At 42.4% G+C, this 16,174-nt stretch overlaps 1 protein-coding gene across 4 annotated transcripts in view; it reads right to left on the bottom strand.

Moving 5' to 3' along the window:
- PRKN (parkin RBR E3 ubiquitin protein ligase) overlaps nucleotides 1-16,174 on the bottom strand; it is a 1,515,422-nt gene that overhangs the window by 1,361,970 nt on the left and 137,278 nt on the right. The window lies entirely within an intron of this gene.

Raw genomic sequence — 16,174 nt, forward strand, 5'->3', positions numbered from 1 at the left:
TGTAACTTAATAAATTCCCTTTATAAAAACCATTCCCTTTCTGGTATATTGCATTCTGGAAGCATTTAACAAATCAAAACAGATGGCATTGTAAATAATTGAAGGAAAGGATGGAAAAGGAAATAATATGGTGCTAGATCATTTTGTTACCTATATGGAAGAAAATGAACTCAGGTCCCCACATTTCAACACACACAATAATCAATTTCAGATAGATTTAAGAATTGAATATGAAGGCAAATTTTTAACAATTATTAATAAAATCTAAGAGGATATTTTTATAACTTTGAGAATAGGAAAAAACTTATGAAGCTGGCAACAAAAGCACAAAGAATAAAGAATTTGGCTTACTAAAATTTGGCTCACTAAATCATTTCCAATTATTTTTTTATCAAAGGACGATATTAAGAGGCAGAAATGACCAGCCACAATCAGGGAGAAAATATTTGTGACACATATAAGCAACACAGCATTAGTATTTAATATATGTAAAGAATTTCTATTCATCTGTAAGGAAAAAGACAATAAAAAAACAACACAGGCATTTTACAGAATAAGAAATACAACTGGCTAACTTCATTGATGATCAGGGAACTGTAAATCTAAATCACAATGGATTATCATTCCATGTCCTCAAGACTGCTAAAAATTTTAAAGTTTGACCATATCAAGTATTGGCTAGGGCACAGAACAATAAGAACTCTCATTCATTGTTCATATAAGTGATAAATTGGTATAAATGTAGCATGATGCTTGGTAGGTTGATGAGTATGTTGTTACTGCTATTAGGAATAACTATTACGTACTCTGTAGGTATATTTATCACAAAGCATTGAAAAATATTTACTGCGCCAACCTTTAAAAAGACAGTCATTTGAAGTTAGAGCTTTAAATATACTTGAAAAGAAAGACTTGATTTTTCTCAGGGTTCCCTCTGTAGCATTATATATTTTATATCTTTGGTGCTGAGTCATTTAAATAATTTTAAAGTTTCATTTTAAAATGCAAAAAAATATTTTAAATCTTAATGCAAAATTAAATAAAAACAATTTTTACAAATGTTAGAGAAAGAGAGCTATGATTGAACATTGGCCCATGTCCATATAGCAGAGTTATAATAACATTAATGTTTCCTTGTATTTCTTAGAATGTATGAAAACAATTAAAATGGCTTGTAAGCATTATTTTCTAGATCAAACCTTGCAGGGATCCTATTTTCCTATTCTCCAGGATAACTGAGTAGACTTTGGAACTTTTCCACCGTGCTTACATGTATTTTAGCATGTGGAATTAAAACCGGATGTTGAGAATGGCATAACTATTTCTGATTCTTGCATACTTTTGTGAACTATTAACTCATGCCCACTCTTGCGCTCTTGCGTGAAATGCTTAATTATGCAGACAATTATAGTTCTCATCAACAGGGTTGGTTCTGCTGCGATCATACTTCTCCAGGCCTTTTTTAGTATGTGTCTATATGGTATGGGTTTTGCCCGAGTACATTATCATCTATTTGTTTCATGGTACATGTTTCTGATGAACTAGTTCTCTATTTTGAAATGTGCACTCCAAGTTTGAGTGCATTTCCACAGCAGTTCTAGACAGGACTTATATCATATACAATATTAGTGTGCACAATCTTGGCCACTACTCAGGAATATGTGGCAAGATTAAAACTTGTGGTTCCAAACCAGAGCCAGATACTCATTGACACCTTTCAGGTTAAAAAGGAACTACCATATTCCTATAATTTATAGGTAAAAAAAGCCTACAGTAGAATAAATTCACTCATAGTTAACTAGTAGTGTTATAGTACAGCTATTCCTTTTTTCACATACAGTATTAATCTAGAACTATGATACATTGGGGATTTTCCAAGATTTTTTTTCAAAATAGGTTTTCAGCTGAATTAAAATAGAATATGACAGAAATAATACATTTCTGTGAAGTAACCAATATCCGCTGCACCCTAAATCACTATTTGTGTTGCTTGAGGAAGTAGAGTAATTGTGTATCAATATTTTTATTTTTAATTTTAATTATCATCTAAGTATGTCAGAATTGTTATTGTTATAACTTGGAAACCTATTATTTAAAATAATATATGTATAAGCTACTTCCACAAAAAGGGCAATATACAATTTTTAAAAATGTCTTAATCTACTGAAAGAAAAACTCTTGAGCCCAGAATTTTATTCATTTATTTATTATTTAAAGAAATAACTCAATAATATTTCGTGGGAGTCTACCATGTGCCAGGCACTCAGTGCTATGGATAAAGAAGTAAAAAAATACAGAAAAGTTCCCTCTTCATGGAGCTCACATTCTAGAGGAGTTTGGGAATATAATAATAATAACAAAAACAAGAACAGGAAGAAGAAAACAATATCTGATAATAATTAATCCTATAAAAAACACAAAATAGTTTTCTGAAGCCCAAAACTAAGAAGAGATTCATGAAGTTGAAAGAAGTAGCAGTCCAAAGAGATTCAACTCAGGTTAACAGAAAAATCATGGGCCCTTGAACTCAAGACAAATTACTAATGTGTTCAATAATTAAGATGGAGCTTGTTCTCTTTCTACATCTGAACTCAAATAGCTTAGCAAGTTTGTTATCCATTTTTATGGGGTGCCAGTACACATCTTGCAAAATGTAAGATGCTTTTCCAGTCTCTAGTTTTAAACATACGGTGAACTACATAAACTGCAATATATTTTTCTACAAAATCTAGAAATGCTGGTTAAAAGATAATAATCATTGTCGTCAAATGTTGAAATCACTTAGAAGGGGAAATTTCAAGTGGTTTAAAAAAGTGAGTGAACTGAGAGTTTAATAAGCAAATGTTGAAACCCCACCTACCCTGAAGGAGTTTGCTACTCTTCCTAACCAAAGGGCTTGGATATAATGAGGGAGAAGAGATGACATGTACTGTCTTTATGAGACAGACGGTTGGAACTTAACATCTCTACAAGCTGGTACCCTCAAAGGGCTATGCCCTAAAGCGGACTAGAAGAGCTCAACTAGCAGCTCAGACATGGCATATAGAATTTTATTGCCTACCTGGAATCAAGGTGAGGAAAATACCTCTCTAAAGAACAGATGGGAGTTCAACTTTATAAATCTTCACACTCAAATACTCCAGATAGAGAAGATAACATTAAAAAAAAGTTTCAAACAGGTAATACTCCCAGCCAAGGCAAATTCAAAACCATTCTGAAGAAATACACTGTCAATGAAAGTTACGTGGGCTTCCTAAAGATGGAACCCAAATGAAAATGACCTCATAAGTTAAAATGTCTTCTATAATAGCATGAATAATCATTCTTACCAAAGATGTCAGTAACAACAGAAATGGAACTATGTCAATGTCATTTTGTTGCTATTGCGAACAATAAGAACAAATAAGGAAGTATTCTAGAACATCTACAAGGCATATACCTTACCTGTTTAGGACCTTTGGAAATCCTAAGGGTCCTAAAATTACTAATAAGTTAATTGAACTAATTAGTAGAGAAATAAAATAAGAAAAACCTGGCCAGAAAAATAACAGCATATAAATATGTGTGTACGCACACATATACAAACACCTAAATATTAATTATGGTATAATTTATATACACTAAAATGCACTAATGTATATTGCAGAAGTTCATTCAAATGATGAATACTCATAAATGTTAAGAGAACCACCACAGATTTTATTATACATATTTGAAGCTTAGCAGACTTGCAGAGAAGAACTGTGGTTCAACCTATGTGATTAAAAAAAACTTATCATCTCCATAATAAATTGAAGAATCTATTAGGTCCAGAGAAGCAATGCCCTTGCCTATCATGTATGTGCTCACTTGGACACTAATTAACTCAACAAATTTTTCTTGAACACCTATTTTTCCCAAGGACTGGAAATACACGGAACACAACATATACTCAGTACTCGAAGAGTCATATTAAGATACAGCTAATAAAACAGGATGTGATAAATGATAGGACAGGCAAAAGTGCTGGGTTCAGTGAAAGCATGCAGGAGAGAAAAACTAATTTAGTTCCAGAGAATTAGAAAAGGCATCTGAGGGGAAGAAATTCTGGGAGCAAACTGGGTCCTAAACTGCGAGCAGACATAGAGAGAAAAGAAGACAGGCTAAGAGTATGGGATGGTAAGTGTTTCAAGCAAATAGATCATATGTTAACAGCTTGGAAGTAAGAGAATACCAGGTCCACTCTGATAAAGATGGCAGAATGAGACCCTTCAGGTTGCTTTGAACAAAGCAAGAACTTGCAGAAACATCTTTTTCAAAACTCCAGAAAACAGTTAAAGGATTGTTGGCACAGGGTGAGAGCCAAATCAAGAAAAGAAGTTAAAAGCAATAGGATCTTGTGGCACCCTAGGTGGCCCATTCCCATCCCCTCACTGGCTCAGCCCATAGCTGATCATCCTTGCAGTGTGGTCCCTAGTTCCAATTCCAGAGGGAACAGAGTAACTCTTGTACACACACAAGGAGCATGTATGTCTGTCCTAATCTATTTGGTGGAGTCCTGAAGGACTAAAGTAGGATACCTATGACAGGCTAATCATCCCAGAACTTGCTATGCATGTACAAGGCAGATGAGAGAGTTCCTATACAGAACACTATGGGAGACTGGCCAGGTTGCAATGCCTGGGGCAAAGGATTGCTGCTGCACAACATATAGTTCAGTGCCCAGGACCATGAGGAAACTGTTTCCTAGGGAAAAAAGGGACACTGGTATCTGTGTAAATGGAGGAATTACTAGGGCCACATGCCCATACCCAAGACAAGACGAATGTACAGAAAAGGATCAGGGAGGCCTCTATGCTTTGGCCTGGAGCTATTCTCTAAACTCATTGTATGAATAAACTCTGAATGAAAGCAGTTATTCAGGTCAATCTGCAAAAACTAGGAAATATGTTTTCTTTATTTATTTATCTTACTTTTGTTAGCTCTTTGCATTCAAGGAAAGCTCTGCCACAATACTAGTTAGATACAACCTTAAGGAATGGACTCTTCAGTGTCTAAATTCCAGTAGTGACACATTAAAATATCAAAATATCTAGGTTTCAACAAAAGATTACAAAGAATACAAGAAAAACAGGAAACAAAGATCTAGGCAAAGAAGACTAAAGCATTAGAAACCATCTACGAAGAAGATCAGAACTGGTATATATACCAGACAATTCTTTTTAAGATGGTCTTAAATATGCTAAAAGAGCTAAAGAAAAAAATGCATGGACACAGAACTAAAGGACATTAGGAAAATAATAGATCAACACAAAGAGAATATCAATAGAGAGGCAAAAACTATGAAGAAGGAACCAAACAGAGCTGAAGACCACAGTAACAGAATTTAAAAATTTCCTGGAAATATTATTCAACAGCAGATTGGTGCTGGCAAAAGAATCTATGAACCTGAAAATAAGACAATTTAAACACTCCTGTTGGTGGGGCAGACAAAAGGAATAAAGAATAAAGAAAGAATGAATAAAACTGAACAGTGCCTGTGGAATCTGTGCAACACCAACATCCCAATGCACACACTGTAGGAATCTCAGGAGAAGAAAGAGAAAAGGACAGAGACAATATTTAGATAAGTAATAGCTGGAAAATTCCCAAATTTAATGAAAGACATGAATATACATATCAAAAATACTCAATGAACTCCAGACATGACAAACTCAAATAGACCCAACCACCTAATGTCATAATACAACTGTGTAATGCCAAAGATAAAGAGAGATTCTGAAAGCTGCAAGAGAGAAGCTTTAATAAGTGTGTCATGTACAAGGGAGCTTTAATAAGACTAAGTGTCAATTTCTCATCAGAACCCACGGAGTCAAGAAGTAGTATTTAATGTGCTGAAAACAAAAATTGCCAACCAAGAATTCTATATCTTGCAAAACTGTCTTTCAAAAGTGAAGGAAGGATTAAGACATTCTCAGATAAACAGATAAAGCTGGGGGAGTTTATCATTACTCAATTTGCGCTCAAGAAATGCTAAAGGTAGTTCTACATGTTGAAAGGAAAAGATACCAGAAAAGTGACTGAAGTCACATGAAGATTGCTGGCAAAGATATTGACGTGGATAAAGATAATACCAGTAGTACTGCATTTTGGGTTTGTAACTCTGCTTTCTACTTCCTACAGGATCTAAAACGTAAATGCACAAAGTGTTAACGATAAACCAATGGTTTAGGACTTGTAATGTATAAACATAATCTATGTTAAGAACACATAAAGATGAGAGGACTGAGATGTATAGGAACATAGTTTGTGCATATGATTGAAGTTAAGTTGGCATCAAAGCAAATGAGATTGTTATAGATTTAGGATGTTTAATGTAAGCACCATGGTAACTACAAAAAAAAAAATCTGAGAATATGGAAGCTCATAGGGACAGAAGGTAGAGTCTAAGCTGCCAGGGGCAGAGGCTAAGGAGGATGGTGAGTTAATGCAAAATAAATTATGGTTTCTGTATGGGGATATGGGGGAAAGTTTTAGTTATGGAGGTGGTAAGGGTACTGCAACATTGTGAAGTGATTAATCCTACTGAGTAGTATGCAGGGGAATGGCTGGAATGGGAAATTTTATGTTGTATATGTATGTCCCCACAATTAAAAACAAAAAGAAAGAGCAATTAAAGAGATAATGACATTTAAATGCAATACATGATCCTGAAAGGGATCTAATAAGAGAGGAAAAAAGCTTCCAAGGTGATTATCTGAACACATGAAAGAATTAGAATATAGACTGTAAGCTTAATATCAATGTTAAATTTCTTGAACTTAATAACTATATAAGGTAGTTATATAAGTAAGTATCCTTGCTTATAAGAAAAGGACATAAGAAATGCACACACGGAGCAAGATGTATACAACTAACATTCAAGTGTTCAGAAATGGACTGAGAAATGGATAGATAGGCAGACAGATAGATAGATGGGTAGACAGAATGAAAACAGCTAATGCGGTAAAATGTTAAAATCGGCAGATTTGGAAATTTGGGGAGATAGGGGTATGTTGGTGCTCTCTGTATGGGGTTTGTATTATTTCTGTAACTGTCCTGCAAGTTTGGAAGTATTTTAAATTTAAAAAGTAAGAAAAAGAAAACAAACAAAGCTGAGAAGCAAAAGAATGCACGAACTCAGTGTGAAGGAAGAATTGAATTTAAGATGTGGATAACGTTTATGAGGGCAGAGAGATGGGCAAGGACCAGAAAATGCTTGCAGTTTTGCATAAGGTCTTGGAGAATTAAGAGTTTATAGTGAAGGCTTCAAGTGATAACCAGAGAGTGACTGGACCCAGCTTTTGTTTTGGAATCATTGTTCTTACTCAGCGTGAAACAGATCATTGCAGAACACAATAGGAGCAAGAGCTGTGGAGAGCCGCCACCCGGGTCAGGCCTAGTGGACGCGCTGCAGCCTGCTCCAGAGTTCCCCCCGCCCATCGAGTGAGCCAAGATGGCGCTCACATCCTGCTTCCGTGTATGACGTACATATCCGCCAACCGTGCCCACCTATCACCACTGTATACGTGGCGTCAGCCCATTGGACCCCGATTATGTATATAAGATGTTACCCGGATGAGGTGGAGGGAATAACCCACAAGGAGCCGTACCTGACGGCCGCATAGAGGTTGTTCCCCCGTGGGGTGTCTTCCCCTGCGTGGAGCCAGTAACAGAGAATGCAAGCTTAACTCCAGTAAAGGTCTGTGCTTACAACTGCTACGTGTCTTGGATCTGTGTTTCTCACCAGCGCGGATTTGTCTGCGTCTCTCTGTCTCTCCTCATTGTCTCACCCGCCGGCCGGGGGCTTGACGCTGAGCGAGAAGTCGCGGACAAGTGGTGGCCCGTACGGGGAACCCTTCTGCTGCCTTTCCCCGAGCTGGTGAGGACGTGCTTCTTGAGTTCGCAGCGGACTTCCCGCGCCTGATCACCGCGAGAAGGTGAGTACTTCTTATTACGTGAGAGTTAAGGCCCGCGGGCTTTCAGGTAGCCCCGGGGACTCGGAAGAGCTCTCCGAGTGATTAAAGTACAGTGCCGACTGCAAACATGGGGCAGTCCGGAAGTTTACCTTTGTTAGCTCCCTTAAAGACCCTTTTAGCGGACGGCTCCTGTGAAAGTGAGCCGCCCACTTGTAAGCCGCCAGAGTCTGGCGCTAGTTCAGACACCTCTGACTCAGAGTCAGATGGTGATGAGACCGAGGGTGCAGACGCGCCTCCGCTGATCGATTGGGGGAGGCCCCCTGTCTCACCCACGCAGCCTTCCGCCCCGCCAGCGCCTGCTGCAGGGGCGCGGCGGCTTCCGGTGAATGGTTTTGGTGATCTCGCCAAAAACCCTCACCACGGGCTCCCTCTGGTGGCCGAATCAGGTAATTATAGTGGCCCTCCTTTGCGAGACCCGGAACCCCTTACAGGCTGGTCGGGGGAGGGGCAGTTACTGCCGTGCCCCCCGCCCGAGTACACAGGCCTTCAGAACTCTTCGTCATCAGGTAACAGAGGGAGACATTTCTGGAAGTGGACCCCTTTCTCAACATTTAGACCTTTTGGCATGCTGGGTGGTTACCAACCACTTGAGCCACAGCCAGCCTCAGAAATGTACCCAGTTATTATCAATCCCCAAGGTAACAATCAGCATGAGCCATATGATTACAAAATTTTAAAGGAGTTGAGGCAGGCCGTCCATCAGTATGGCCCCAATGCCCCTTTTACCCTGAATATGGTTGAAAACCTTTCCGCCCTGAATCATACACCCGCAGATATTTTTCAGCTGGCCCGTGCTTGTTTACCACAGGGCCGATATATAGATTGGAAAGCATGGTTTGAGGAGCTAGCTGAGGAACAAGCCGCAAAAAACGCAGCGGGGAGACGTGGCGGGTGGAATGCAGATATGCTATTGGGGAAAGGTGCCCACTCCCAGAATCAAACAGGGTTCCCTCAAGAAGTCTACGCCCAGATTTTCCGTTGTTTCGTAGGAGCCTGGAAAAAGCTGACAGGTGAGGGAGAGGCTCAAGCCTCACTCAGCAACATACATCAGGGCCCCACAGAACCCTTCGTGGATTTTGTAGCCAAAAGGCAAACTGCGGCTGAGAGAATTTTCTCAGATCCAGGAGTGGCAGAGACTGTAGTTAAACAAATGATATTTGAGCAGTGCAACAAGGAATGTAAAGTTATCCTAGCACAAAACAGAGGAAAAAACCTGACGGAATGGGTTCGGCTCTGCAGAGATGCTGGTAGCCCGTTAACTAATGCAGGTCTAGCTGCCATGCTAGCCAGCTCCTTACAAGTAGCTGCAAAGAAATCCAAAGACCTAGGAACAAAGCCAAGAGGATGTTATCATTGTGGCCAGTTGGGACACATTAAGAGAAACTGTCCCAATAAAGGCCAACCACCTGCCACTCAACAGTTTGGTAGACCATATGCGGCAACCAGGCTATGTGGCCGTTGCCACAAGGGACCCCATCGCGCAGAAGACTGTAGGTCAGCCTTCAATGCGCAGGGTGTGCGCCTTTCTGGCCGTCCTGAACAGGACCCAAAAAACGGGCAGAGGGGGTCCGCCCTTTCGGTGGACCCCCCTGCATGCCATCCGGCGACACAACACCCGTCCAAATTCGCGCATCCCCTGGATCAGCAGGACTGGACCTCTGTGCCACCTCCAGGCTTGTACTGACCCCCTCCATGGGAGTCCAATTGGTGGGGACCTCCTTTAAAGGGCCCTTACCAACGAAGACTGTTGGGCTCATATTAGGGAGAGCATCTACAGCCCTGAAGGGACTAACAGTGATACCAGGTATTGTGGACCCAGAGTCCACAGATGACACCCGGATTATGATACAATCTCAGCAAGGCACCTTAGTTATTGAAGAGGGTGATAGGATAGCACAGCTTCTACTCCTACCCAGCTTGCATGCACTCCTTCCAAGCAGAAACAAGCAGAGAAAAGATAAGGGAGTTAGGTTTACTGAAGGAGTTTTTGAGGGCCTTCATATGTCCTTAGAGAATCGACCCATGTTGACTCTTAAAGTGCAAGGCCGACCCTTCCTGGGCCTGCTAGATACCGGGGCCGATCGGTCGATTATAAGACAACAAGAATGGCCCTCCGCCTGGCCGACGTGCAAGGCGGAGGACACCATTAGAGGAATAGGCCAGGTCTCAGCACCCATGCTGAGTGCAACTGCCCTTCATTGGGCAGATGAAGAAGGACATCAAGGTAGCTTTCAGCCTTATGTGTTAGCCCTGCCCGTGTCCTTATGGGGAAGAGACATTCTAGCCCAGATGGACGTTACTTTGACCAGTAACTGTTCTCCAACTTCTAAGCATCTGTTAAAAGGAATGGGATATGTCCCTGGCAAAGGCTTAGGAGCCTCATTGCAGGGGCGCACAACACCTATACAGGCTGTCTCCAATTCTGATAAACGAGGCCTGGGTTTTTCCTAGGGGCCACTGAGGGGAGATTCCCATCCACACCTATAAGACTAAGGTGGAAAACCGAAACCCCGGTTTGGGTGCCTCAGTGGCCCTTACCAAAGGAAAAACTCTCAGCGTTACACACTCTTGTGTCAGCACAACTAAAAAAGGGCCACATCATTCCTTCCACATCACCTTGGAACACCCCCGTATTTGTCATAAAAAAGAAATCAGGTAAATGGAGACTGTTACATGACTTAAGGGCTATTAATAACTGCATGGAGCCCTTAGGACCTGTTCAGATTGGGCTGCCCCTCCTCTCAGCTCTACCAAAACATTGGCCTATTGTCATCTTGGATCTCAAGGACTGCTTCTTTTCCATTCCACTTCACCCTGAAGATACCCCAAAATTTGCTTTTACTGTGCCCTCTCTTAACCAAGAGAAGCCCTGTCACCGCTTCGAGTGGACAGTCCTGCCCCAGGGCATGACTAACAGCCCTACCATGTGCCAGTTGTATGTTGCTGCAAAACTGGCCGATACCCGGCAACAGTTCCCCCAAGTAAAAATCATTCACTATATGGATGACATTCTGCTTACCCATAAAAACACTGACATTCTCAAGACAGCTCTATCACATTTAGTCCTCACACTTAGAAAAGTCAACCTAGAAGTAGCCCCTGAGAAAATTCAGATGGCAGAAGTTTCCACCTTCCTAGGAGCAAAAATCACGCCTACTCATCTCTCCCCTCAGAAAGTGTCTCTCAGGCTAGATACCATACATACCCTTAACGATCTGCAAAAACTTTTAGGAGATATCAATTGGGTCCGCCCGTACCTAAAGCTGCCCAATGCCAGACTAGCGCCCCTATTTAACTTGCTGAAAGGAGATTCGAACATAACCTCGCCCCGGTGCCTCACTCTAGAGGCGAGACAAGCGCTTAGCCAGGTAGAACAGGCACTCAGTAGCGCTGCTTTAACAAGAATAGACCCCCAAAAGCCCTTTGAAGCCTGCTTGTTGCCGACAGAATTCCAGCCCATGGCAGTGCTATGGCAACAGGGGCCTTTACTCTGGATCCACCCTGGAATTTCACCTAAAAGGAGTTTAGAGCACTATCCTACAGCGATTGCAGGGCTGGCATTAGAGACCGTCAAAAAAGCCGTGCAGCATTTTGGCCAACAACCAAAAAACCTCAGAGTACCTTACTCCACCCAACAACTTGAAATACTTACTGGAGCTATAGATCAATGGGCCATCCTCCGATGTACCTTTTTGGGAGAAATTGATAACCAATACCCAAAAGATCCCCTCTTACAATTCGTCACCTGTCACCCAGTAATCTTTCCTAAGGTAACTTCATCTAAGCCACTAGCGAACGCTCTCACCGTGTACACAGACGGTTCCAGCTCCGGTTCAGGAGCATATTGCGTAGAAGGAGGTTCTCCTAAAACTGTGTTCTTCCAACCACAGAGACCTCAATGGGTAGAGCTGCAAGTTGTTATCACAGTCCTGAAAGAACTTACCGACCCCCTAAACATTGTATCCGATTCCCTTTATGTAGTGAATTCTGTAACAATTTTAGAAACGGTGGGAATTATAAACCACTCCTCCTCAGTCAGACCATTCTTTCTCAAACTTCAAGAGACAATATATGCCAGACGATGTCCTTTCTTCATAACCCATATTAGAGCCCACACAGGCCTGCCAGGCCCCATGGCACAGGGAAATCACGTAGTGGATGTGGCCACTCGACAGCCACATATCTTCCCTGCGCTGACACCGTATCAACAGGCCCAAGAGTTTCATACTAAATTTCATGTCAATGCAAGCACCTTAGCCAGACGGTTTCACATACCGCGTGCAGCTGCCAGAGATATAGTCAGAGCCTGCAATAATTGTGCAGAACAGAGGGTAGTCCCTTCAGTTGGAGTTAACCCCAAGGGCCTCATCCCGGGGGACATTTGGCAGATGGATGTCACTCATCATCCAGAGTATGGCAAAGCCAAATATCTACATGTGTCAATAGACACATGTTCTCAAATTATATTCGCATCTGCTGAAACAGGAGAGAAAGTCCACCAGGTTATTGCTCATTGCCTCGCCGCTTGGGCGGCTTGGGGCAAGCCAAAAATATTAAAGACAGATAACGGACCTGCTTACACCAGCAAAGCCTTCCAAAGATTTTGTGCAAATATGGAAGTGCAATTAAAACATGGTATCCCCTACAACCCTCAAGGGCAAGGAATCATTGAAAAAGCACACAGGTCTCTTAAAGACTTGCTCAAAAAACAGAAAGGGGGAATAGGCCACGGCCTGTCCCCGAAGGCTCAACTGTCTGTAGCCTTATTTACATATAATTTTCTAAATGAAAACTCACAAGGAATGACACCTGCTCTTCAGCACACTACTCCGAGTCCTCCACATAGAGGTCTAGTCCGTTGGAAGGATGTCCTGTCAGGACAATGGCAAGGCCCTGACCCAGTGCTCAGCTGGGCCAGAGGCTCTGTTTGTGTTTTTCCCCAGGAACCAGGACGTCAACCTGTGTGGGTTCCGGAAAGACTGGTGAGAACCGTGACGTCGCCCGAGGACGCCAAGGAACTGTTGCCCAGAAAATTGATAAGCCTCCAACCAGAGCCACCAGATCCGGTCTCCAACTCTGCTGATGATGGCGACGACCGAAAAGATGACAACAACAGTGCAAGTGACCCTCCGACCGAGTAGAAGAGAGACTAACTTTAACCCCACTTTTCCCACTACGAGCTACTGTGGGACCAAGTCACCTCATGGTTCTCTTGGCCCAGGTTGACCACTTGGATTCTTTTAGCAGTGGAACTCTTAGTAACTCTGCTCATTGTTAAATGTTTGTTAGAACGCTTGTTCCAGACGCAACAACAGCTACGCGTCACCACTATGTTGGCTATGTCACTTGCCCCTGATGCCCCTGGCGACACCCGCACCGTAGCCCTGTCCTCCCCCCCACTGCGTGGCCCGTCACGGCCACTCAAGGCGGGACGCTCGAAAGTAAGGTCTGCCGCAAAGCCCATGGCTGTATCCCAGGTATAAGTGGCGGCACCAGAAGTCATAATTTTGGTCGAAACAGGGTCTCTAGGCAAAGTCGCGGTCCTGGCCAGACTAGACTTAAGCCATTGCACAGAGACACCTACGACACTCTCGACTCTGGTTGCCGCTCTCCTGCCCCCCTCATAACCCGGTTGCGAGGCGAAGCACTGCAGGGAGGGTCACGTGGTTTCCGGTTCACGGGCCCTCCGGTCTCTATATGAGGAGGCATTCTGGTTGGTGCCTAGCAAGCCTAGTCCAGACTCCCCAAAGCACCAAAACATGTAGTGGGCCGTTCCGGCCCACGGGAGCTCACTCATCAATGGAGACACCGGGTCAAAATAAGTAAAAAAGGGGGAGATGTGGAGAGCCGCCACCCGGGTCAGGCCTAGTGGACGCGCTGCAGCCTGCTCCAGAGTTCCCCCCGCCCATCGAGTGAGCCAAGATGGCGCTCACATCCTGCTTCCGTGTATGACGTACATATCCGCCAACCGTGCCCACCTATCACCACTGTATACGTGGCGTCAGCCCATTGGACCCCGATTATGTATATAAGATGTTACCCGGATGAGGTGGAGGGAATAACCCACAAGGAGCCGTACCTGACGGCCGCATAGAGGTTGTTCCCCCGTGGGGTGTCTTCCCCCGCGTGGAGCCAGTAACAGAGAATGCAAGCTTAACTCCAGTAAAGGTCTGTGCTTACAACTGCTACGTGTCTTGGATCTGTGTTTCTCACCAGCGCGGATTTGTCTGCGTCTCTCTGTCTCTCCTCATTGTCTCACCCGCCGGCCGGGGGCTTGACGCTGAGCGAGAAGTCGCGGACAAAGAGCAAAATAGGAGCAAGAAGATACTATTACAGTCATCTAGGTTAGAGAAGTTGGTGGTCCTAAACTAGGGTAGTAGAAGTGGGCTAGAAACTGAAGATACTAATTGGAAAAATTCTATCCTTGTACCTCTCTCCTACAATATTTCACATCAAAATAAGTATCTGCTCAAATGCATTTAATCATAAGCAAATCAGATAAGTTCTTCACAAAATTAAAATTTAAGCCTTGACACAACAATGGGTCTTAAAAGTAGAGACTAGTCTTTTAGAAAACAAGGGGGAAAGAAAAATTCCCACTGAGATTGGTATTCTCAGCTCAGCAACGTGGAGAGCCAGGGCTGCAGAGCTGTTACTGCAGTGTTCACCTGGTCACTTCCTGTGCTGCCTGAGATTCACGGCAGACATCACCCACTATGAGGACTGACCAGGTTCCGTACAGTTTCCAAACTCTCAGGTCAATTTCTCAATACCTTTCCGACAGTCGAGTTCTTGTTGATGCCCAAATATATGTTGCGGCTATGTCAAATTTTAGTTTTCACTTATAACAAAGTGTTTTAGTCTTTTGGCTAGTGGTTGTTGTTCATGAATAAACTGTAGAAAACTCAGGGGAAATTACCTTGTCTGTGTAAATAACTGTTAAATGAGGGATTTTACAGTTATAGAGATACAGCTAAAAGTGGCAAGTGACACTGAGAAAATGATGGTCCATGAATTCCTACAAATTATGCCACTAAATGACATTACCTGGAACCATGGTCTTCCAGCCTTATTCACCGAAATATCTAAGTGAAATAGATACTCATTACTCCTTAGCTTTCCCTGTAGGTCAGGCAATGGCAAAAAAAACTACCTGACAAACATATCTAGCCCACGATCTGTTACTATAATAAAGTTTTATTGGAACACAGCAATGTCAATATATTTACATACCATCTATGGTTGCTTTTGCATTATGGAAGAGCCGAGTAGTTGACACAGAGATTTTATGGCCCATAAAGCTGAAAATATTTACTATCTGACATTTACAGAAAATGTTTGTGGACCCCTGCTCTAAGTGAAGTTGAAAAAAATAACAGCTAAATTATCCTGTTTTCTAAAATTACTGAAATCATAATAAGATTATCAGATGTCAAAATCATAAGAGAAGAAAGGTTAAAAAAATATATATGTCCGAAGCTACCCTCTCAGAGCTCCTGTTTTCTCACAAGTAGGAAACTCATGAGCTGCTTGAGAAAGTAGAGTACATTGAAAACCACCAGCATGTGACATGGACAGATGGGAAAGGCTGTCACATTTCTGAAAGAGATTCTAAGTAGGCTAATTAACCTGTTAGAAAACCATTAAAGGGAAATCTGCCAGTCCCCACTGACAGACTAAGATTTAACAGGATAGAGATATCAGAGAAATGTTTCCTGACATATTTAAAAGAAAACCTTCAAATTCTTAATGCTCTAAGGATACAAGGCTGAGCCCCCACCCCCTCGACTTTCAACAGAGCCACTGGCAAAGTTAACGACCACCCCCAACCCACCCACCCATGGCATGAGTGCATAGATGTATCAATTTTTACCTGAGAACTTCACAGCATCTTTGGTAGCTTCAGCACTGGAAACAGAATAACCTTTTCTCTTTTAGTGCTAACACTTTGTGTCACTCCTTGTACATTGAGAATGTTTGTTTTAATGAATTCAGGAATGAAATAGTAAACCTATCTTCATTTCCAGCTCAAAAAGTACCATGGGATAGTTTCACATGCACCCCAGGGCCAATCCACTGGCATATTCTCTGAGGCCCTTTTGGTAACCCTACTTGGTTCCACAGTGATCCAGAGCAAACGCCTTGCTTTCCCCAGAGTTTCCCCCTCTGTTTGACTC

Source organism: Tamandua tetradactyla, chromosome 11 (genome assembly GCF_023851605.1).
Source record: "Tamandua tetradactyla isolate mTamTet1 chromosome 11, mTamTet1.pri, whole genome shotgun sequence".
Classification (NCBI taxonomy): domain Eukaryota; kingdom Metazoa; phylum Chordata; class Mammalia; order Pilosa; family Myrmecophagidae; genus Tamandua; species Tamandua tetradactyla.